The 25,062-nt window shown below is 44.6% G+C and overlaps 1 long non-coding RNA gene across 2 annotated transcripts in view; it reads right to left on the reverse strand.

Annotated features, from left to right (window-relative positions):
- The window catches only part of LOC121470057 (uncharacterized), a 26,107-nt gene continuing 1,045 nt past the window's right edge, over positions 1 to 25,062 (reverse strand). Inside the window, exon 2 of one of the 2 annotated variants that reach the window (XR_005980587.2) lies at positions 1 to 998. This is a non-coding gene — a long non-coding RNA (uncharacterized lncRNA). Of the gene's footprint in view, positions 1,002 to 25,062 lie in introns of both variants that reach the window. The other variant, XR_012056262.1, reaches the window with a different exon arrangement.

Raw genomic sequence — 25,062 nt, forward strand, 5'->3', positions numbered from 1 at the left:
TATGTATTCATATTGTTTTATGAGAATTAACTCCTTTCCAAAGATGCTAAAAAGAAGGCAATGAAAAAAAATCCCCATTGCAGAAAATGTGGAAAACACGGCATTTAAACATTGATCAGCAGGCACGTGCCCAGATATTACAGAGTTTATAAGAAAGCAAATAACACATGTAAGAGACTGCAGAGCAGTAAGGACTTTCCTCTGTGACAGGATTAGTATATTTAAGATGACAGGAGAAACATGAAACACGGGGAAGAGCATCCCAGATGAGCAAGCAGGGGCTGAGCGGCAGCGGCCTCAGTTGCGAAGCCGTTTCCAACAGGTCCATCCTTCAGTGCGGGCAGGCTCCCTGCCCTGGAAAGCGCACTGAAGCCATCCCCCTGGCTGCATTTCATCCGAGCTCCCAGGTACCAGCTGGAACGCCAGCTCCGAGGAATGGGTATGGCAGGAGCAGGGAAGAACGCAGCCAGCGCTGCTGAGCAGCTGAGTGCCCCATTTCCAGACAGAGAGATGCCTGTAGGCTGTGCGGTGCTTCGGCAGGGCGTCCCCCTCCGTCCCCATCTCACACGGCAGCCGGCACTGCCATAAGGATGCCGCGCAGCGTCACTGCCGGCTGCTCATCCACACGCCAGCTCACAGAACCGGCGAAGGAATAAATCAGAGGTAAGAGCTGCAAACAAGGCTGGAAGTGACGCAGCTGCGAAACGAAGGCTCCGTCCCGCGGGAGCCGCCGATGGGCAGGGCCGGCTCGGCTTCTGCGCCTCCTCGGCGCTCCCCGGCCGGGCTGGCGACAGCAGGTGGCGGCCGCGTCCTTGGTACGGCGGCACCGAGCCCGCACCGCTGCACAAAGGCGTGCTCAGAGCAGCATCTGCCACCCTCTGCTGCTGCCAGCCCCGGCTCTTCACCTTGGCTGCTTCTCAGCCGCTTCCGAACGGCGCCGAAAGGCTCCGCAGAGCCCTCCCCGGCAGACTTCCAGGAGGAGAGCTTCCCACGGAACGCTGCTGAGAGATAAGTGAACAACAAAAAGAGCATCTCAAAGGTTTATCTCTTTTATTTGAAGCGCTTCATAATCATACGTGCCTGCAAAGCTGAGAAACGTGTGTTTGCCACATGCAGTTGCAGATGGTTGTGGCATCTGAAGCAGATCAAATGGATGGTACATTTTCTCATATTGCTCAGAAGCCAAAATATCTTCTTTTCAAATGTACAGAGAATTTTTTTTTGATTTATTTCTCAACTGAGAGCCTGATTTAAGGATCTGCTTCATTTCTGGGAAGGGCTATGTCACTTCTGAAAGTTAAGCTCCTAGATGTTTTTACGTATCTCTACTATATTACACATATAAATAAAAATATACAAACCTGCTAAATGAAAACAACTTAAAATGAACTGTTTCTTGAAATTGTGTTCCACTACTTATTGCACCTCTTCAGCTCATTCTCTCCCTGCCTTGAAGAAACTCTCAGCACCAAATACCCCCACCCTCCAAGACTGACAAATCCAATCTCCTTTGCATATTATAAGAAAATGAGCTCCAGAATCAACAGCATAAAAACCCCTGCACCCCCCTTGAAAATCAGTGTTATCCTGAATGTTTTCTTTGCTCATGTTTGGAAAAATCAGATGGAAGGGGAAGTTCATTTTATCTTAATCTGATTTTACACCTAACTTTCTCTCACAGACTGTTTTCACTCCTTTCACATGTATGAGGCTGGAGATGGTTGTGGCCCTGCAGCCTCCATGGTGCAAGTCAGGAGCCAAGGGAGTCTCAGCACAAGCAGTGCCCTCAGTGACTATGTCTATCTCCTGAACTTGGCACACAGACCTGGATCCTGATAACAGGGTCCATCAACTGTCCCAAACCAGGCAAAGTTAATGAATTAGGGCCAGGGGGCATCCAGGAGTAGCAGAAGAACAAGGGCACCAGTGACAAACTTGACACGAAGCTCCATGGTCCACTCAGGAGATGGGGCTGAGGGCAAACCTGCGGCACAAGTCAGGGGTTCACCTCGAAGCCATGGCTAGACATGTGCTAGCTCCAGTATGGATATAGGAGTCAAAACTAGGACAAAACTGCCACCAGCATAGGTCTACAATCCACCCGGAGGCTGCTCTTGGTTTTCCACCCCTGGTGCCTTCAGAAGCTCCACATGCCATTCCTGTGCCCCTTCATGGCATTTCCTGACGATTTCACACTTTTATCCTACCAGTCATACCCCATTCATACCGACCTTAATGTTTGCATGTCCAATCCCCATGGCTGTAGTGCCATGCCAGAGGAGGACTCTTGACCTGGTCAGGTTGTAAACAATTCAGTGCAAACTTCTTAAGTCATCAGGAAGGTCACCAAAAGCTGGTGCAGACTGAAAGCAGCAGTGTAAGATACTACCTGTGGGAAGCAGACTTTAGCAAACAGGCTGCTGCCTCCTACATGAGCTCTGTGGTTTGAGCGTAGCCTCCATACTGAGAACTTCACAGCAGCGTAATCTCACACACAATTTTCTCAGCAAGGTTCTCTGCAGGCCTGAGCTGTATTTACCATGCAGTTAGCATAGCCAAACATTGAGAGCGTTATATTTGAACCAATAAAATAGATTCCTGACTATCATCTCCTGGTAAGTCTGGCTTTGTGCAGTGTGTTGAGTCTCAGTGCAGGGATTGTGAACTTGGAAAAAAGAACATAAGGTCATTTGGAGCAAAATAGGTTCAGTTAAGCAAATACAAGTGTATTTTCATTCCAATACACTCTCAGCAAATAATTTGGTTTCATCTATTTAAACTTTTATGCATTTTCTTGTTAGCTAAACTTATTTAAGCTCTATTCTACAGATATATCTCACATTTCCTAGGATGAAGTTGTAATTTGTGGAGCATATTGTACTAATTTGGTATAAGTTTGAGAGATAAAAACATGTGTCATTGTAATGAATGCTATTATAATTTCTGAGTTTCCTTCAAAAAACCTATCTTATTAACAGTGCTACATTGAAGTAGACCACCATTTTATCCTGGCACAAAAATATAAGGGAAAAGCAATCCATTTTGTCAGAGCATACCTTGGTAAATCTAATTCCATTCCACTAAATGAACAGTGCAAAGAGGATTGGAATTTACCAGGAAGCACTGAACGAAAGGTCAGATTTGTAGCAAGCATAAATCAAATTCTTGCATGGCTTAAGCGGATTTGTGCCCATATATACTAGTCAAGAATCTGGCTCATTAACGACTGGATGAATTACAAATAGAGCATCAAGCAGGAGTTTGAGTTTTAACATGTATTTCCTTGACTTGTTAGCTTAAATCAGATTCTAAATATTCTGAAGATTTTTTGTTCACTGTAGCTGAGGAGCAAGCTAGTGTGGAATTTGGTTAAATTCCCTCTCTTGAAAGCCATCTTTTCAAGAAAGGTCTGTGTGGTGATTCTAAACAGCTTGAGCACAATGAATTATTGTCAGCTTTTCCAATCCATACATTTCAGATTTTGAAATGTAGCCTTTGGGACAACTTAAATAACACAAAACCAGTTGACTGATTGCCCAAGGTTGTGATGATTTGGTGATGCTCAGCAGGAGATGATTTGGTGTTGCAGACTCACTCCCATTTGAAGCACTCTACTCCAGGCAGTGCTCTGTGAATGTTTAAAGAGCTGCAGCACACAGGAATTGAGCAGAGGAGGACAACAAGGAGGAGCAAACCCATGCCAGGATTTGTGCAGAATTGCAGGAGACTGAAAAATCATCTCAGAGGGTTTTACATTTGGCATGGCTGTGCAAAGCTTTTCTTGAAGCAGGCATCCCACAAGCATTTCTGGATGGCCTAAGCCAGCAGAGCTGCTGGGAGAAGAAACCTCTACTCAGCCTGTATCTCTGACTTATTTTTGCTGGCATCAGGATTTGTATAATTGCACAATAAAGCTGACCCGGAGCCATCCAGCTGGAAGCAAACCTAACAAGTTCATTCTCCCAAGGCCACAGCTTTCAGCAGTGCAGCCAGCCTTGTTCATTGAACTCTGCTCTCCCAGCAGGCTGCAGAAGAAGGTTAAGGTCAGTGCTTTGCAGAAGGACACCTACCTGCCATTTTCACTGCCAAATAGGCCCAAGTGCAGCTGGGACAATGCATTCCAGGCCTGGCAGACTTTCTTGGCCAGCAGTAGGTTGTGAGGGAGGAGGGAGAGGGACAGGAGAGAAACCTGGACCATAGGGAATGCCTCTGCTGATCAAAGATAGAGGAGATCATTGAGCACTTCACCTTTGGGATCTTTGCCAGGCCCTGGCAAAGTCAGACTTGGTTTGTGAAACACAAAAACTGCTCACAGATATTTTTTTTTCCCTGGGGTATCAACTGATGAATAATGAATGTGTTTATGCTGTGCCGTTCTCTCAATTTCCTTTCTTGTTGCTAAAGTTGTCTGACTTAGACAGGTTTTGTTCTGTCACCTTGGTGTCTGTAGTCAGATCCTCTAGGAAAGTCAAACTCCTGGATATCGTTCACTGCCACAGGGAGTGAAAAATCACAGTGTTTACTGCATAAAGCGCTAAAAGTGAAGAAAACCTCTGAAAAGAAACACCATTATTGATCAAAAAGGTAATTTTTAACTCAGAAAAGTGCCTTGAAAGTGCATTTGAAAGAACATGCATATTTAGAAGCAGGCTAGCCTAGTTGCAAGATTGTGCTATTTTATCTCAAATACTTCAAGGCAGGTCTGTGGCTTGAAGGGAAACTGTGTGGAGAAGCAGCAGCCACTGTAACCAGCTGTGTTGATAAGCAAGTAGGAACTCCCTCATGGCATCCCTTGCCCACCTTATCTTTTAGATGAATCAAAAAGCAGAGGCCACTTCCATTTCCAGATGCAAAATCTCTCTTTCTTACATCCAGAGGAGTTTTAGTCTTCACATGTGTCTTAGCTAAATGTTCTTACTAATTCTATTCCACTCATATAAATTCCCTGAAAGTTTTCAGTTCAGTTAGTTAAATAAACCATAATTTCCTGCCTGAAATGTCAACTATTGTGGCCCAGGGTTCCCTAAGGGTCTCACTGCCTTTAGATCAGCTGCTTCGCAATCTGAGCACATCCACCTCTTTCTTTACAGCATTTTTTCTGCTTGCTTTTAACATAAAGACTTCCCCACACAGGAAATCCAAGTTTTAAAAGTAAAGATAATAGAGAAGTCGTTCCCTTCAGCATCAAAGGGATTACAGGAAGCAGTGTAACTATGGCACTGAATTGTAGATCCAGTAAGATCCAGTTCATGTCACTCAAAGGAGACATCCTTTGGGATGAAGGGGGCATTTCAAATGGCTGAGGGACATTAAAAAGTTATGAATCAAGATTTGTACTCCCTCGTGGAAGCTGGAGCCTCCACCATATTACATATCTATTTTGGCCTGTATTCCCACGCTGCCTCCCTCTATGGGTTTCTGGATATCTGCTTTTTGGTAAGCAGCCCCAAAACCTTCTGAAGATCTTTGGACTTTCCTCTATGGGTGAGGAGGTCAGGGCTCCCTTATCAGGCAAACTGCTGACCCAACAACAAGGTGCAAAGAGCTGCAGATTTTGAAGCTGCAGTTACAATTTTGACTTTTTCCTAAGAGTTAGCATGCTAAAGGTGGGGATGCTTACCCTCCTTCCTGGTAAGGAACAGCCAAGGTAACTGTCTCTCCTATTCATTGCAAATACTACTCAGCACTCAAATAAATAAATGCAGCTTTCTACTGAAGTGCTCCTGAAGCTGCTGAGCAGTGGGGCAAAGGAACTGATACCTTTTGGGTTGAGTGCCAGAGAAATTCAGTGTCTGACATGGACTTTTCATTTTCAAAGCAGCTCCCAGTGTGGTTGTTCAGTAGCTCAGAGCTCAGCCAGGCTGCAGGTGCCCTCTCTCCCCGCCTCTGTTTAGATCCACACAACCTGAGCCTGGGAGCAAAGGCCATGGAGCTGCTGGCATGTTTTGAAATATGATACAGGCAGCAGCAGGAATCCAAACACTGGAGGCGGTTCTTACTGATGCAATAGTAACACTGCACGCCAGAAACAAGATCTCCTTCTTACACAGCAGAATGAGTGACTCTTGGACATTTTTCCAAATGCTCATATACATGAAGATAGCAGGCAATGGCTGTCCTATGGAGGGACCTGCAAAGTGCTTGGGGCCCTGGCTACAAAGCTGGGCAGCTCCCCATCCACTGTGTGGTAGGATAGGAAGGTCTCAGCCTCAGAGAAATCCCCAGGCCTGGGTGTTGCCAGAATGGTCCCTGCCTGCTCCTCACCCCCAGGTCCTTTCTTGAATGGGTTCACAACATGTTCAGAATTAAAGGTCAAATCCCAAGGTCTTTAGTGAGGCAAAGCTCCTGGCCAGGTGTGTGTTTTACAATCTAGACCACACTGGGTAACCAGTTTGTAGTGAGAAACCTCCCCAGTTTCTGCAGAGTTACCTGAACAATACCTGACTGAAATCCTGTCAGGTGCACAAAGATGACCTTCCTGATGCCTGCTCAGTATAAACTCTTGTCACAAAGTTTTTCCAAAGCCCACACAAAAGAGCAAGCCACTGGATCTTCTAATTTATGCTTTTTGACTCTAAACCAATGAGAGGCTCCTGATGTGCAGAGCAGAAGATCCTCACAGGGCTGGGGAGCTCTCTGGGCCTGGCCATGCCTTGTCCTGCACTGCTCAGGGGAAGGGAGCTGTTGTTCTTTCTTGGCCAGTTTCTAGAAGAATTCAGTTTTCTCTACCTCACCCTGGTTGTCTTCAATTTTATGTCACCTCCTGGCAGTTGTGAGCTGCTATGATATTAAAGAAAACATATTCCAGTAACAGCATAAATTTACTTTCCAAGCTGGAGTGTTAAAGAAGGTTTACTGCCTCTTGAATCTTCCATGTCAAAAAACCCCACCAAAATCTACTTAGAAGCCTTATCACTTTTGCTTGTAGAGAAAAAGATCTGAGGTCTTACACTGCTGTATAAATGAACATTATAGAATACAAACTTGGTACTAGTTCTACTGGCATTGAAATTCAAGTCTGTATCATGTGGGAGATGCAGCTTAAGAAATACCAGTAAGTACTTAGGGAAAATATATTTTTTTTAATTTGGAATAAAAGGAGAATTTTACCACCTGACTTTGTGACAGAAAAATTTGTTTCTAGAACTAAAACTGTGGTGTGGAGTTGCTATAATCATCTCTTCTCATTTGATGCCTTGAGAGGCTGATCTGGAACAGAGACTAGACAGAGCTAAATGGACGAAATAGGTACATTATTGAAAGGCTTTAAAAGGATACACCTTGGGCAGCACAAGAGCCTTTATTTATACCAACCAGGGCTACACCCAGGTTGAATCCAAGATGGGTCCTGGTCACGAGTTTTTACACTCTTAAAAGTTTTGGTTCACCTACATATGGGCTTCAATTATCCAATTACAGCTCCAGGTTATGAAGTCTCACCCCCCTGGCTTGCCCCCTCCTTTTCACCACAGTTTGTGCTTTTTGGGTAATGGTAGTCCTTGATTCTCTAGCTCGGAAGAGATTGCTCTGTTTAACTACCCTGTGAAGAGAACTTACTAACACCTAATATGAAGTTTCAGAGTAACATACCAGGCAGCAGAGAATCTGAAAAATATAAAAGCTAAACCCCAAGGCATCACATTCATTTTTTTTTTACCTGAAATTTGGGAAAGAAAATCACTTACAATTCAGCTGGGCTATGTTCAAGCATTTGCTGAAAATGCCTGGGGAAAATTCACAACTCTGACATTTAATGAGCACAGCCAATGGCTCCAAGAAGTTTGACTGGCTGCCAAATTGATATGTCTGTGTATCCCAGTAGTGGCTGTTATATCTCATTTGGGTTTGGTTTTTTTTTTTCCTCTGATCTCTGTTAATTGATTTTTAGCCAGTTTGTTTGGCAATCGTGCTGAAGCACTGCAAAGTGGACACAAGATAGGAACAATGCTAAGCAACCAGATGTAAAAAGACTGGAGCAACAAGAAAGCATATTTGTTTTTCACTGTTTAAACATGATTTACCAGCTGGGAAGCTCTCTTGCAGGATGTACTGCAGTTCCTTTAAGCTAATCCAGAGCACAAACACATCGCCCAATGTGGTCTTGCAAACACACCTCCTGCAAATATGCCTGCATGCAGGAAGTGATAGAGCAGGAACGGATTAGGTGACAGTCACTGGAGACACAGATGAGAATGAAGGACTCTCTAGGAGGACTGGGACATTATGAGACATAGACCAATTCTAGGTAGAGCTACACTTCCCCACATGTAAGGGATCTGCATCCACCTGTCAGCAGCTGCTCTGAGATCCTGTGGTATCACTGGAGCACTGTCACACCCAGGTCAGAGCTGGGTGATGAAGAGAGGGAAGGGAAAAGTGCCAGAAAAGAGGTGCTGAAGTCAGGACTTTGGCTGATCACCTGGAGTATTGCATAAATGCCAAATTTGGAGCACAAAATTGGAGGCCCTAAATACAAAATTAAGACCCTAAGTAGAGGCAGCAAAAAACCCTAAAGTCCTGATGTGGTGTATCATGACAGGTACTGCAGTATTCACAATGGGGTTGCAGAGCCTGGCTCTTCTCTGCTTTACTGTCGGGCTGTCAGAGGGCGTTGCCCAGCTGGCCTCCCGTACAGTAGCTAAAAAACTTCTGCCTTCCCACAGTGATGAGAAAGATGGGGGCTGCCAGAGAGCAAGGAAACACAGGCTACCCTCTGCACTGCTGTTGGTTTTACTGATGAAGCTACTTGGATAAGTAACTTTAGCTCAACATCACTTGAAAAAACTCAGAGAAGACTATTAACAGCAGAGGTCTCTGCTGCATCCCCTTCCTCCTGCATGGCATCCTTCCAGCCTGTAAATGTTGCCTTTCCTTGCCAAATCCAACCCTTTATGCTTTTTGTATGAAAGCTTCTCCTTTTCCTGGTCTGAGAAAAAGAATGTGCCAAGCAGAACAGTATAAATTGCGCCACGACGTGGGATAATGTCCCCCAAAGTTGCCAGTCAGGTAACTGCTCCTAGTTACAGTATTAGAAAGCAGCTCCTGAAGCAGCAGCTCATTAACTGACCTTGCTTTGGCCTTTCCTGTGTCTGCTTTGACACATGTCCAAGATTTAACACCTCCACTGCCACTATGTTAGCCCTTCCCTTACTCCTTCAGCCTTATCCCCACCTCCTGAAGCTGTGCTGTCCCTCTTGGCCCAACACCCTTGCTCAGTGGCTGCTCTCCTGCCTCTTCCAGGCCTCCTCTTCAGCTCAGTTATCCAAAGGAGAGCAAGGAGGGAGTCGGGATAACATTGTCCCTGCCCCTGCCAGCCCAGCTGTGAAGGTCCCTGGCTGCTCACTAACCTGCTCCCAGGGAGTGCCCTCTGCTCAGGCTGCCCACTGCAGACCCCACCTGGAGCTCCCCTGACCCAGCAAGGTGGGACAAACCCTGTGCAGCAGAGCCCTGGGTTCAAGGGCTTAGGTGAGGTTAATTCCACCATCACTGAGTTAAGAGATTTTCTCCAGTGCTGTTTTATACTTGATCAACAGAAAATTTTAGGGATAAAAATGGCTATTTCCCCACTCTTGGAAAGGAGTGAATCTTTACTTTGCTTTGTAGGATTTATTTCTAGGCTTGTGACTTTGCAAGAAAAAAAAAAAAAAATCAATCAAAATTGCATCGTTCTGATTCCCATCACATCCTTTTTGTTCCTTTCCCTCTTGACTTTCCAGGCTGATGTTTTAATAACTCTTTGCAGTTGAAGTCAATGCCATGCTACTCTGAAAAGGCTGAAGTCCTAGCTTTCCTGAGGGAAAACATTTCCCCACACATCCCTATGGGAGAGATCAGAGTTCAGCCATGTGTCCAGCAGCTCAGGATGATTCTTGGAGATGCTTCACCTTGTCTCCTTCCCCGTGTTGCTCTGGACATGGTAATTCACAACCACAGCAGGCTTCCATGCCTCCAAATACAGGAATGTGATGTAGTACAGGGGCTTCAAAGAGCTGAGGTACAAGGGAATGTGGTGGTTAAAGGCTGCTCTGTGTTTTACATTTCTGTGGTCTATTTTTAGCAGCTGTGGTTGTTGTGTATCACAACCCTAGGTCACCTCTGAACTTAGAGTCACAAATACGAAACTGAAAAACAAATTAACTGGATCAACAGACTAGCCAGAAAGGAATCCTCTCTCAATATTTATGGACCAAATAAACATAAACAACTGTAAAAATGTCATTTTGTTCTCTGTGGCTAAACACAGGCCTCCTCTGCTGCTGAACTTTTGGCTGTACAGTAAAAGGTCCCAGCAGCTGTGCTCTGAGCAGTTGTTGCTGGGACTCTGAGGTTTTTTTAGGTCAGCCCCACAAAAATGTTATGGCTGTTACAAAGTGCTAGGGCTGACTGCCAGGCTTTGCACCTCTTCTTTTGTGCTTGAACCCTTTTTTTCACTTAAATCATTGTTATGTCAGTGTACCTGTTCTGAAATTAGTTGCTTGAGCATAGTTGCTCCTGATTTGCATCAGTGGAAGTCAGAAGAGCATCAGTCCACTCATACTCTGTTTTCTTGGCCAGTTTGAAAGAGAGTCAACCCAAATCAACACACTTCTCTAGCTGCAGAAGCAATTCAGTATCTCATTGTATCTGTTCCTTTTGTTCTTTGTCTGTGCATGTAGAGAGGCTTTTTCCCACGTTTGCTATTTGATTCTGTGTTTTTTTCATGCCCAGCCTGTCTGACAGCCTTTACTTTTCAGTTAGTCTTTTTAAAAATGCCTCCAGCCCCTCTCTTTTGCCATCTCAGAGAAAAGGCACAACTGCATTATTGTAGTGAGTGAATGCATTTTCTCATAAATGTAGCTGAACAGGAGATTATTTAAATATCTTAAATACTCTCCTAATTGGAATAATGACGTGCTAGGAATGGGAGTGTGAGGAGGATTTAAATTCAGGCTCCTGAATTTTAGTGAATGAGTAATCAACGCTCCATTACTTCCTACAAGGTTAAACATTATTTTTTTTAAGCAAATGTTACTGTAAAACACCTTTTGCACTAAAACAAATGGAAACTCAAATATGGGCATTTCTGGTGAACTTTAGATCATATGAGAGCTTTGTGGATCCCTTGGCAAGGGAGAAACAGACTTGAAAGGGTGATGCCTCAGGGCTGCCCACTAGCCTCTGCTCCGTGCTTGATCCTGTCACTCCTCCCCTTGTGTGCTATCCTGGTGCTGGTGTCAACACCTGTGCTCCAAAGCCAATGCTCTCAGCCAGATCTGGGGGCATTTTGGGTTAAAAAGTAACCCAGCAAAGTATGTTTACTTGCTTTCCTCTGTGTGTGTGACTATTTGAAAGGCTCCATTTCCCCATCTGATTCATGGAAACGCTGTACCAAGGTCTGTGCTGGCAGGAGGGCAGGCAGGAGCAAAGGGAAAATGGACCAAGCCCAGGAGCTGGGGAGGAAAATATCTCTGACTGGTATTGCTGCCAAGTGCTGTATCTTCTGGAGCCAGTGCCTTACACCAGTGCAGTTGCCTTGGTGCCTGTAGCACATACTTTAGCAAGGCTGGCCTGTCTTTACAGCTTCACTTATTCTAATGAACAAGGTTGGTCATTTTCTTGGTCAGTTTATTGCTGTAAAGTCAATTATATGCAGTTACTCAGAAGTCAGTGTGTAGTGGTCCAATGTAATCTATTTTATATAAGAAATCTAATTTTCCTGTCATCCTGCATATTCACAATAATTACAAAACATTCATAATCATTTACCTAAAAGAGCCTTTAAGCAGTTCTAAGTGATTAAGCATTGTTGCCACTACACTCTTTTGCATCCTCCAGTATTATGCTTTTCTTTTCATTGTTTCTTTCCTGCCATTTTTTTCTGTAGTTAATTTCATTTGGCTTGATCTGAAGCCCACAGAGGTGAATGCACAGTCTATCATTAACAGGCTGGTGATCAGACCTGCTGCAAATGCTTTAATAGGCACAGGTCAAGGACTTGAAATGCAGAACACCTGTTTTACTCTTGTTCCTATTGCTATTTCAGCTTGCTCCATCAGGTATTTATGCAGAAATGCAAACTCTCCTAGGCACAACACTGGAAGTACAGGTCTACACTACATTTATTACAGCAGTTTTTAGAAAGGCCCACCACTGTCGGAATCTGAGGTATTGATGGTTCCCAGATTGTAGAAAGTCTCTGTCTTTCAGCCCCGTTGCCAAAGAAGAAGCCATAATTCGTCTGTGCTGGTTTCAAGGTTGTTTATTCTGTTTATCTCTAACATGTTCTGCTGCCCTGCCGCAGGTCTGTCCTGCAGGGCAGCGTGTGGGGCTCTGCCCCCAGTGGGATGTTACAAACATTAAATACCAGAAACTACCTGTGCTATATTTACAATAATGTGCCAATATCTGTCACCTACATTGAACAGTGTGTCCCCAGCCTAAACCAATAGAAAAATGCCAACATTAGAGTGAAACATGGAGGGCATGAAGAAGGAGAAAAAGGACAAAACACACCCAATTTCCTCCATCTTGTCCCCTTTGAACCCCCTAATCTAGAATCCTAAAATTTTACTTTTGCACCCATGCCACACTTAATTATTACTCATATCAAACACTCAGAGCTTGTGATTCATCCTGTAAGATTGAAAACTCCTCTCCATGGACAGAGATCAGAGACAGTGTCTCTCGGGGCTCTGTACAGGGGGGTTCCTGACCCCCTGTCAGGGTCCCAGGCCTTCCAGAGCAGCCAGAGGGAAGCTCTGCATTCCCACACACCACAGCACAGGTTGCAGTGCCTCACTCAAGCACCCTGCAAGAGACAGATGGAGAGAGGCAAACAGGCAGAATTGAGGCTCAGAACCAGGTAACATTAACTGCAAGTTTAGTGTCAGTTCTCCCTGCTCCCAGTTATGCCTCTTGTTTTGCTGAGGCACAATAGCACATGTACCTGTGCAATATTCTCTTATCCTGTCTGCCTGATAAAGACACAGAAGGCAGAATATTAATCCAAAAGGAAGGGCTTACTTTCTATCAACTCTGGTGCTGTTTGCTTGCACAGCAGTAATTATGAACCCTGCACAGACAGCATGAATGAATCTTTTCAGTGTCTCCCTGATAAGAGATCATGTGCACATGTCTCACAGAGCTCAAAGTTTCCTAATCCTTTTGCCATTCCACTTTTCAGCATCTTCAGGTGCACTGTAATACCCAGCCTTGGAGGAGAGGCTTGAGCTGAAGGGATGTTTGCTGCCCAGATTACTCAGCTTGAAAGCAGCCATCTGTGACCAAGGGAGTAAAAACATGAAAACTGCAGCTCAACTGGAAGCAAATCCTTGTTCTCACTAATTACTCAAAACAAAGCAGGAGTGTTAGTGCACTATCTGCTGGAACACATGCCATGCTCTCATGTTATGGGAGTTAACTACAAAGTTAGCTTAACTGTTAAAAGAGTTGTGATTTTTTTCACGGCAGCACCATGAACACACATGAGTTATCATGAAGTGAAAAACAGACACTCAGCAGCAGACCCTGAAGTCAGCAGTTCTGGACAGACATCTGAGCTGATCTCAGCAAAATCATAATTGTCATCTTCTGACTGTTTCCACCTCCTGAAAACAAATTAATGTTAACCCTCCAGAAGATTCAAAAACTAAAAGCTTTTTTTAAAAAATTAAACCCTATTTTTAGAAATTAAGATGTCTTAAATATCTTCTTTAAATTTCTCAAACATTTGTAATTCACCTATTGACCTAAATGTAGATTCAGTTATTTATGCTGGATTTATTGTGCATTATGGTCTGGCCACTTGCTGACTCTCAGAGGCTGCATAAACTTTGGGGACAGAGTGAACTTCCTCTGTGCCAAATAGGAAAAATTTAAAGCTATTTATCTGATATGACAGTATTGATAATAGTGCAGAGAAGCACTTTGGACTTCTCCTAAAGGGTAGGATTATCTTCATTATCTTCTGTTTGCATTTGTTTTTGCTCCATGGAAGAGAGATTAGGAGACAGTCATCTTAGCTCTGTGTTTAGCAAGAATATAGGAGATGATAACTGCAAGGACACATTATTTACTTGATCAATAAAAGTGATTTTGGAATGCAGTCTAACTTGCTTCCTGAATAATTGCATTAGACTTCAGTTCCCAAATGCTGCCTAAATTTCAACTCCCAAAATAGAGATGTTTAAATTACTTGCCTCCTACAGCTGGTTAGTAATAGGGACAGAAATTTGTAGGCACCATCCAGATCTTCCTTTGTAAAATAACTTTCCTTCTTTCACTAAAAATCTTCAATAGTCTAAATAAAAATCCCAGTGTAATCACCTCTGTCTTGCAGAAGGTGAGGCACAGGAGGAGCAGAAGGATGAAGGAGATCACACAGATTGTGCAAGGTACAACTATTTTTTCCCAAAATGAAAAGTGCTTGCTAAAAACGATTCCTCTAGTAAGGCAGTCTGTCACCCCAAGAAGGGAACCACCAGTAACCATATTTTTATGTTGCTCAGAGCCTGAAATTGCTTTCCAAAGACATCAGGTAATGTCAGCTTTGCCTACTTCTGATCTTGTTTTGAACATTCCTCTGTATTTCACCCACAGACAAATGTTTGAAGCTTGGACATTTTTATGGGATAGCTCTAGAGGAGCTGGAAAAAAATCCCAAATGACTTAAAAATATTTCCATACTTGAAAGAACAAAAAAAAAAAAAAAAAAACCCCCAAAAAAAAAAAAAGATTGAATTACCACACATCCCCAGGTTCCTAGAACAGAGTCTTTATGGGACAAATGTGACCTTGCTGTCCTTCCTCTGCCTGCTGCTGTGGGAGTGTGAGGTGGGTCGGGATGCAGCCCAACAGCCTGGTGCCAGCCTGGTACTACCACACTGCTGCTCAGCCTAAAACCTCTTCTTGCCTTCTCTCTCTGCTCTTGGCACCTGTGCTAAAGCCCTGGTGCAGGTGGAAAGGACAGCTGCCAGAAGCAGCATCTCCCCTTCCCATCAGGGCACTCATGCCCTCTATTTGCAGAACTATTTCCTTCCTGTGCAGATGTGGGAGCCACAAACTAGAAAGAGCTTTGAAGTCTAATGGCTTGGTAGCACAGTGAAATGTTAAAAAGAGCACTAAGTCTGTCAGGGGAAAATCCTTGTCTTTGAGGCTGCTATCACAGGTATTTATGGTAAAGAAATGCTGGCCCGAATTCAAGGCTATGCCTTCCAGATTGGCAGTTTAAAACAAGTAAAGCACAGGGGCAGCATTGCTGACCAAGGAGCTCCTCCCAAGCTTATCTACTGCAGCACCCAGGACATTCACAGACAGAAAAAAATGCTATTCCAGGTAAGGGGGAAATGCTAATAAATACCCTAAGCATTTCTCCAGTCTCTCCTTTCCTGATGTATTGGCATACTGGTAGTGTCTGAAAGGAATCAAACAGGGATCCTGCCTCACTTCTGTTTTCTGAATGTCCTTCTGATCAGAATGAGCAATGAGTGCCAGCCCAGATAGCTGCATGGGTGCATGTCTGCCTGCACTCACCTGCTGAAAGCTGCCACCATGCAGGTCTGGCTGGCTGAGATGGAAGTCACTATGCTGGGAGCAGGAGTTGCCAGGCTGGGGCATGTCCACAGCTGGCAAAGTGCACAGGGCCTAACAGCCCAGGAGAAGTGATAACCCCAGGGGAAAGAAAGCAAACCAGACCAAAAATAACTGCAAGTGTAAGGGGCATGCAAAGGCTCCCTTACATGGGCTGGTAACTGCTGGCTCATGCCTTCATCCAAGGAGCTCACCTGGAGCTTCATCCACCTGGAGCTCACCAAGTCCTTTCCACCATGGATTTTGTCCTCTCCAGTAGCCCCTGGCCTACAGGTTCCTGCCTGCCATGGAGACAGTGTGTTGGACAAGGGACAGCCTCTGAGGTTTGGGCTGGGGGTTGTCCCTGTGCCCCAGAGCAGGGTCTGCACCATAATTCTGCACATGAGCAGGCACCTCCTCATTGCAATGCCATCTTCCCATGCGGACTCACTCATGTTCTCCCTGGGCTTCTTGTAGGCTCCTAGCAGAGCTGAGAGATCCATAACAAGATGCTGACACAGCAAGTGGGAAGGGAATGGTGGAAAGGCTTGAGAGGTCCAAGGAACCCAGCATGGCCATATGACAACAGACTAGCAGTAAATTTGTTGGAAAAATTAAGGTCCAGTTGCTTGCTTCTACTGGTTTTACTGGGTCAGATCTGGATGAGGTTGTAACATTCTGCTCCTCCATTTCCTTGTCTTAAACATGAATATTTTGTTTCAGGACATGAAAGGGGAATGGGATTTGGTGCTGAAATTTCAGAAAGAAGGAAACACTGTGCCTTGTCTTTCCAGTTCTTTGTAATTACCTGGCTTTCTGGGTCTTCCCTGGGGGACTCTTCACTTCCTTCTGCCAATTGTATACAGAAATCATTTATTCTGATTCATATCCTGGACCCTGGCACCTGCTAATTAGGTGTCCGTAAGAGCTGCAAGTGGGTATGTCCTACGCAGGGCTTCCAGAACTTATCCCAGGAATGTAGTTAAGTGAGGATTTCCTTTAGTGCCAAAGTTCACTCAAAACCCTCCCTCCTTCATTTCTCTACCTCAGGCTACTTATTGCTCTGCTCTTGGACTTCTCCATCCCCCAAATTTTTATTTTTACTGCAGCAGAGCTCCATAGAGAACGAAATGGGCACAATCATGAAATCAAGGAAAGAAGCAGGAATAGCAAGGAGGGGAGTGTCTGTCCTCACTGAGTCTCTGCAAAGGACTTTCAGGTTCCAGTGATGTCTCCTGGGCTCCTGTATCTAAGCTTTGGCAAGACTGTAAAGAACAAAGTAATTTAGAGAATGTTTCTTACATGTTTAATGCTCTCAGAAGAACGTGTCTGAGCCATCCACAATTTCATTGCACACCCTGTGACTGTCCCCAGTGGGCCATGTAGCTCAGGGGGGCAGTCAGACCACTCTGCGTTACTTTGACACTGGTTTTTGCTCCTCTCAAGTTATTTCCTGCTGACTTAACAGCTCTTGTGATTCCTGCCTGTATCTGTGGAAAAACCAGCTGCTGATTCAGCTTTGGCTCTCTCAGGAAGGGGAACCTGAGTTTGGGTTTTGAGGAGGCAGGCCAGCATCCAGGAGCCTTCGCCTGTTCCCAGGGGAACCCCAGAGCCAGGAATGAAGATGAAGCACAAGTTTTGGTTTCAATTCACTTTTTAAAACTAGTGCCTTTTCAAAAACCAGTTTCCATAGTGACAGGGAACTGTAGCACCATTGTGAAGGTCCAAAAAGCCCTGGCTGAGTATTAGCCAGAAATTCAGCAGTGTGACCAGCTCCTGAGCCGCCTTCCCCAGCCCCTGCTGTGCTCACAGCAGGGCTCTGCTTCAAACACCTTCCTGCCCACCAGTCACACTTTTAGCTGCCTGTGGGCTGTGCTACTCCTGAGCACTAGGGCTTAATCACAGGTAAAATTATGTTTGTCAAAAAAGGAATATGCTTTGGCTGCATTTAGCCCTTTCATATAAAGGGAAAAGCTAGATTTGAAGACAGCTTTCACCCATTGTTTCCTTTTTTTTGCAGAATGGTACAGAAACCATGAAATGTGCTCACAGTCATCCATTGAGTCAGCAGAGGAGCCGAGCTGGAAGCCCAGATCCTATTTAATTCTTATTTTTTAGAACATGCTGCCTCTTGCCTTCCCTTTTGCTATCTGTCTGTGGGGATACTTCTATCCATGGTATAATCCAGACCTCCCAAAAGGACCTAGGAACTCTCACACAATCACATTGTTGTCCTGGTCCTCACCACAACACACAAGAGGCATGCCAGAGAGAACATCCTCCCTGCTGGGCTCAGTGCCAGCTGGTGGAGGTGATGGACATCACTGCTTCCTCAGGCAGCTCCTTTGCCCTCATCCTTTGCTGTCTGTTGGATTAGGTTGCAGTCTGTAGTATGCAAAGAAACACAACCACAACACTCTTACAAGTGAAGTCTCAGGTAAAGTTATAGGCACCTGTCCAGTGGTTGTGTTACCTGTGGCTTTTGGGTGATGTGCGTTATGCGTGTGGAGGAGGCAGAGAAAAGTGTGGTGCTGCTATCTGTACAAACCTCAGCAAGCCTTTCAGTAGGTCTGCACTCAACGCCTTTCCTCAGGAATAGCTGGGACTGTGGGGGACTGTGGGCTTCAGTGAGGGTGTCTGTGGCCTGGGTGCCACCCAGAGTGCAGAGCCAGCCTGCAGGGCACGGTGAAGATGCCTGCCCAAGGGACACAGGGATGTAACAGCCCCAGCACAAACCACTGTGCATGTGGCAATTCCAAAACAGAACCCAGGCACTGAAGGCAGGGCACCAGCCTGACTCAAAGCATGCACCAGACACCTCCTCCCTTTATCCCCTATTATCCCTTTCAGTTTTATGATAAACTGTAATTTTTCTCAAACATTTAACAATCATTATTCCCTTCCTACTCCTCCTATTTTTGCCTGCGTATCCATGCGACACGTTTGTAGTTGAGATCACATGCAAGAAAACAGAGTGAAAATGGCAACTAACGCAGTTTTTGTGAGAGAAGAATGTTTTGCATGTTGCTTGCTGTTGAACCATTGGAAATGACATGCCAAACAAGAAATTGTCCTTCTGGTGCAAGACCTTAACTCAAATGAAAAAGGCCAAGTTCTGCAGGAAAGAAAAAATAAAGAGAGGCATATTTGGACCAGTTTTTATGCCAGTACTTTCAATGTGAGGCTAGATGCACCAAGCTAAGGGTTTGTCTATGCTAAGGCTGCCAGTGGAGCTCAGAAGAAGCCAAGAGGCCAGACATTTTGCTTTCTATTTCCCAGCTTCCAGCTACCAGCAGCTCAGGGAATTCATCAGACAGAGGTAAACCCACGTCTATATTGCCAGGACAAGCTGAATAAAGTAAGTACTACGTATGTCTTGAAAACTGATCACCAGGATTCACCAAAACTTGAGAAGTGCACCACTCTGACTGTCTTGATATTGCAACTGAAGGTACTGTTTTAAAGAAATACTTCCTGCAGGATACATTTTTTTCTCTTGCTTCCTCGAGACCTTCAAGTGACCCCACTAAATTGTTAAAATTCCATTAGAAAGTGGCTGCTGGGAACATGTGCAATAAATAGCTGCTAAGATCAATGTCAGTCTTACTGATTTAAAATCAATGTATTGCTTGCTGACGGTGCTGGCAGTGTTTTCCTCTGGGAAATGTAACAGTGGTTGGCTTTAAACAAACACAGTGGTAAAAAACATTATCTGAACTAATTAGTGACTCAGACTCATTTTATAGTAACCCAGAAAATGCCTGTTGCCCACAGACAAAACTTGGAAGTGATCAGTGACTTTGGATACTGCCATTTACAGTGGGACACTGGACAGTATCCTGGAACAGAGCAGAACAACTGAAAATGCTCTCTGAAAATTAGATGCTTAGGGTAAGTAGACAATGCTCTGAAAGTCACCAGTCACTTTTGAAAACATGATGTGAACAGCATTAGGTTACTATGGCTCTAATGACCACCACCCACCCTTTCCAGGCAAATTGCTTGTTCCCCTCTCATCTTCTGGCTGGCCTTCATCCCACGTGACACCATGCATTCGTGACAGAAGTAAGCCCACCAAAACCTAAAGTGCCACCACAAGTTGGTCTCATCCACCAGCAAGCAGCTTTGGGCTGAGCTGGCATTCTCTTTCTTTAAAGCCTCTCTCCTGCTATGAGTAGGTTTTTTTCAGAGGCTCAGCCAGATTGCTTTAATGAAAATAGGCATGAAAGCATTTGCCCTACCTACATTATGTTTTGTAACCTAACAATTTAATTGCATCATGTTTTTTCCAACAAATCATCTGATGATGATTCCCAGGACAAGCCTTTACCTCTTTACTTCAGCTGTTACCACATCCTGCTTGTAGATAACCACTAAATCACGAGGGGATTGGTCACTAGATAAATCAGAGCTCTTTTTTGATGGGTTTCTAACCTGGGAAATAGGACACCTGAATGAGAAACAGAAACTGTAACCACATCAGAACTCTGCAGTCCATGCCTACAGACTGTCCAGTAGGAACAGGCAAGGACAGACAGCAGGGCGTTTGCCCTACAGGTGAAAAAAATAGATTGAATGCACAGAACTGTCTTTGAAAACCAGTGATCAAGAGGTTGAGGGCTTAAAAGTAAAATCTAGGGGCAAGTCAACAAAGGAAAACTCATGTATGGTCTTCCTGCAGAGCACCAGAGCAAGGGAAGCTGCTGATGAAGTTTTCTTACTTTGACTACAGGAAACACTATGCCCCCATGCTCTGATCCTGCTGGGGCACTCCTTGATATCTCTTGGAAAAGCAGCACATAAGCTGTAAGCAATCCGGGAGACTCCTGGAGGGTGTTGAGGATGATTTTGTAATCCAGGTGACAAACAGCGTGACCAGAGGAGAAGCATGAGCAGTCCTGTTGTTTATCAACAGGGATGAACCATTAGAGATGATAAAACTGGTGATAGCTCAGACTGCAACCATCCTGCCCTGGTGGAATTAAGTCTTGAACACCTCTCCTGTGAAGAAAGGCTGAGAGAGCTGGGGTTCTTCAGCCTGGAGAAGAGAAGGCTTCAGAGAGACCTTATTGCTGTCCTTTAGTTTAAAAGAAATACGGACAAAGACTTTTTACTGAGGCCTGTAGTGATGAGAGAAAGGGTAGTGGCTTTGAATCAAAAGAGGGTGGACTTAAATTGAATATACAGAGGATTTTTTTTTTATTAGAATGGTCATGAGAAGTTGTAGATACCCCATGATGGAAGTGTTTGAAGTCAAGAAAGATGGGCCTTTGAGCAAACTCATGTAGAGGAAAGTTCCCTGCCTATGGCAGGGGCTTTCACTGGATCATCTTTAAAGGTTCCTCCCAACCCAAGTAATTCTATGGTTCTATGATAAGCTGTAAAGATTTTAGATTTTGTGATTTACTTCCATGATGAATGGAAATTTTTTAAAAATGGGGACTATTTTTCCTTCACTACTAAATTTTTTATAAGATTATAATGTTTGATTATAAGATTATATTTGTTTTGATGGTGATTAGAGTATAAACCAATAAAAACAAAGAAAATCCCATAATGGACCTGCACTGTGGATCCTCCTTAGCTATACACGTGCTCATGCCCAGAAATACTAACTTTTCCATAAAAATGGACACACACACACAGAGCATTTATTAAGCCCCAACAGAAAAGTGGTTTTATACCTGAGAAGGAAACTTTCAAATACATAGCCTATAAATAGATTATATGCTGCCTTTCTGGTTCAATAAATAGCCTGAAAAAGTGCTCTCAGGAGACATGAATTTGCAGTGTCCCCCCTTTATTTCACTGAGAGGTAAATTCTGCTCTCTAAATTTAATACTTTGTTGTCAGTATGAAAATTGCCATCACAAGGGAAGCAATTGCACTTTCTGCATTTCTTTAGGGATCAGGAAATAAATTTTTACAGAAAAAAAAAACAAAACAGTCCCATATCTCCTCATGCACAGAAAGAAGCACCAGGTTACTTGACATGAAAAACATTGGGAACTTGTGCAATGGCCAGTACACAAACCACCAACAAGCCTAGACAAGTTGGATATGACAAAATAGAAAGCCACACTGGATGTATCCTGCAGACACTGCTGCCCCTGGAACTCGGACACTGTGCTTGGAGCAGCCAGCAAGAAACTGGCTCAAGAGTATCTCACAGAGATGAATTCAAATAAAACTTTTCCAGCCTTCAATGGTACACTTGTTTCTGGTTCTTGAGTAGTTTAATTCCCAGTCACTTTTGTGTTAATAGTAAATTTGAATGTGCAAAACAAAGCATGTGGCTCCATGACCCACTGGCAGAGCCCATTCCATCAGACCCCTCATTCCAGAGGCACCTCCATGTGAGAAACAATTTTGCAGCTTTTCCAGCCATTGCTGGAGGTAAGACAACCTCCTCCCTGTGTAATAAACAGATTTTTCTTGCTGTCTTTCCCCCACCCTGCACACCACAGAAAGAAGTATGGCCCAGCAGAAGTATTTTCAAGCACAAACATGCACAGAAGGACTTAATGCTTTGTGTTGCTATACCCAGCCCCCATAAATTTATGCTCATGTAATTACTGCTCTCTGCCTACTGATAGTGAGCTAAAAATACCACACACACCCCAAATTAGAACTGGTTTCTATTTTTTGTTAAATTCCTGCAGTTGATATAGAAGAAAATGTTGTGATGAGCCACATGAGATCCCTCTTGCCTGCACTAGTCAGGACAGGAGACTGCAACACTACCAACAGAAAAACCCCACCAAAAGCATGGCATGCACAGACCAGGACAAATTTGACTGTGTTATGATACCATCAGTCCTGTATCCCTTTTCCTTTCTTCATCTGATGCTTAGTGTTTCTACAGTGGGAATGGAGTTGAGCCGGGATCTTTTCTGTCAGAGCCTGCATTTAAAAGGAATATAAAATCTTTCTGCAATATCCAGATTCCTAGTTTATATTCCAAGGTGTTCCTAATTTAGAATAAACATAAAATATTTCTGTTATTTAGATAAAATGTAAAATGATATGCAAGCCATTTCTGTTCTATCCAAATTCCTACTTTATACTCTGAGGTGTCTCTCACTTACATAGAACTACTTACAATTGATGAAACACTTATTTTTGAAGCCTTTGAAAGAACATAAAATTAATCTAATATTAAATAAACAACAACAGATTTCCAACTTATATTCAGTTTGCAAAATCTTTGTCATATGAGCCATCTCTATTACATACAAGTATCATATTTGCCATTTAAGCTTCGGAGTCTCTATTTCTAAAAGCTTTGTGGAAGGAACTGTCTGGAAATCCCATAAGGTCAACCCCTTCCCAAGCACAACTAATGAGACTGAGTTTCCCAGAGTCTGTCTGAGGTGGGGAAATCAGGACATGCATACAAGTTTCCCTGTCACTTCTGATAGGCTTATCTGAGAAAATAACATTGCACAAAAACCCACCCTGAGCTGTTAATGTATTTTGATTTTTGCATCAATAACACAGAGAAATAGCTTATATGGGAGACTAGGCAAAGCTTCAGCTGGCAGCCACTGGAGACAGAAACTGCACTAAAAAAAGAGAACTAATCTAGAGCTGCATTCTTGTCAATATCCTCTCACACTTTTGCAGCAGCAGAGACAATACCAAATGCAAACATGCCCCTGCCCACTGCACAGGCCTGGATCATCACAGAGAGGCTGGGATAAGCAGATGAACATTTAGCTAAGGACCAAGGAACAGATTTTTCTGGGTTTTTTTAGATATTGAAAAGCCAAGACACAATCAAGGTCCCAGAAGGATTTCCAAAAGCGATTAGGAGCCCAAGTTCTCTGAGTCCATTGGTCCTTCTGAAAATCCTGTATAGTAACAAATGAACTGTATCACTGAACATCAAAATATCTCTTTGCTTGTGCTGCTTCTGCTAGGGACCTTGATTTCAGAAGGGCAAAGTCATTATTCTGAAAAGGTTAGAAATTTCTTCCCCTTCTTTAGTTCACCTACCTTCTCCCAGAACGGGAAAGCTTTTCCTCTTTTTGCTTAATAAAATTGTTATTGCTCTATGAAGTATTTTAACTGAAATTGTAATATCAGCACTCAATCCCCTGGCTCTGGCTACCCAGATCTTTGCTTTATAGAGAACAACTTGCTTTCATTTGACTGAGGTTTACCTAGCACAGATTGCATTACAATGCCTCTGATAGTGCAGAGTTGCAGGGTCTTTTTTTGGGTAGAAAATCCTCTTGGATTGGGAAGCCACGCAAAGGTTGCAGTGTCCATTCTGGTGCTGTCAGATAGTGGTGGGCTACACTGCCCTCTCTATTTACACATCTCTACTGACAGGAATTGTGCTGTCCATGTGGGACCTTGGGACTGTAGTTCATACACACTTTGTCCTCAGAAATGTGATACCAATCTATTGCACAAAGACTGCAAAAGAAATACACTGATTTTTTTTTTCTTTAAAGAAGAAAGTGTTCCCTCAGTGTGATAGATACTGAACATGACTTTTGCTCAGACTGCAAATAGCAAATTACTTAATCATCAACTATTTAAGTACCTGTTTGTTTTGTCATGAAGTGAAACTTGCGAGCAAGATCCTATTACACGTAAAGTGGTTTCTTGCATCCTTAAATATTAATCCTCAAGTAAAAACAAATTAAAGAGACTCCCAAGGTCGCTTTAGTAAGTCTGAGCTGAGGCATCCCACTCTCTCGTATCCCACATTAAATGTTCTTTGCCTTGTCTTTGTGCCAACACCAACATTTTTGTAGCCTCTGAATGACCTTGGCAGAAGGATGGGGATGGGGATGGGGATGTAAGCTGGAAGGGAGCCGGTCCTGGGGGGCATAGGAGCCATTAGCAACCACTGGCAGCAGGAACAGGGCTGGAAAGTACAGCAAGCCCTGCAAGGGAGAGGGTTTGCTAAGGACCTGTGGTCTTAAGCCGGAGATGATGGGAAGTGTTAAGAGGGCAACTGTGAAATGAGAGAAACCCCTCAAACCGGAAAAAAAAAAAAAAAAAAAACATGGGGTGGTGGAGATTCAGGGTGGAGGAGAAAGAGTGGAAGGCCGCAGGGGACTGTGCAAGAAATAGGGATGCGAAAGGAAGGGCAGGAGCGGCAGGTGGGGAGCCACAGGGACGGAAGGGAGGAGAGAGGCCGGGTGTGCGTGCACGGGCAGGGGGCAGGTGTGTGGAGCGGGGAGCCGAGACGGGCCGGGCCCGGGAGCGAGCGAGGGCTGCAGGGCGCGCTGCTCCCGCCCAGCGCCTGGCACGGCCGGTGCAGCGCGGGGAGCGCGGCAGCGACGGGCGCGGTCCCGTCCCGAGCGCCCGGCCCGGGGCTCGCACCCACCGGGCGCTGCCGGCAGGAGCCCCCGGGGAGCGGCGGGCGCTGGGCCGGGGAACCCGCGCTGCTCAAGGCGCCGCCGCTGCCCCGGGGCACGGAGCGGGGCGTCCCCGGCGCTCCCAGGGCTCGGCACAGCCCCGCCGCCGCTCGCTGCGGCCGCCCCCGGGGAGGGGCAG

Source organism: Taeniopygia guttata, chromosome 5 (assembly GCF_048771995.1).
Source record: "Taeniopygia guttata chromosome 5, bTaeGut7.mat, whole genome shotgun sequence".
NCBI classification, from domain to species: Eukaryota; Metazoa; Chordata; class Aves; order Passeriformes; family Estrildidae; genus Taeniopygia; species Taeniopygia guttata.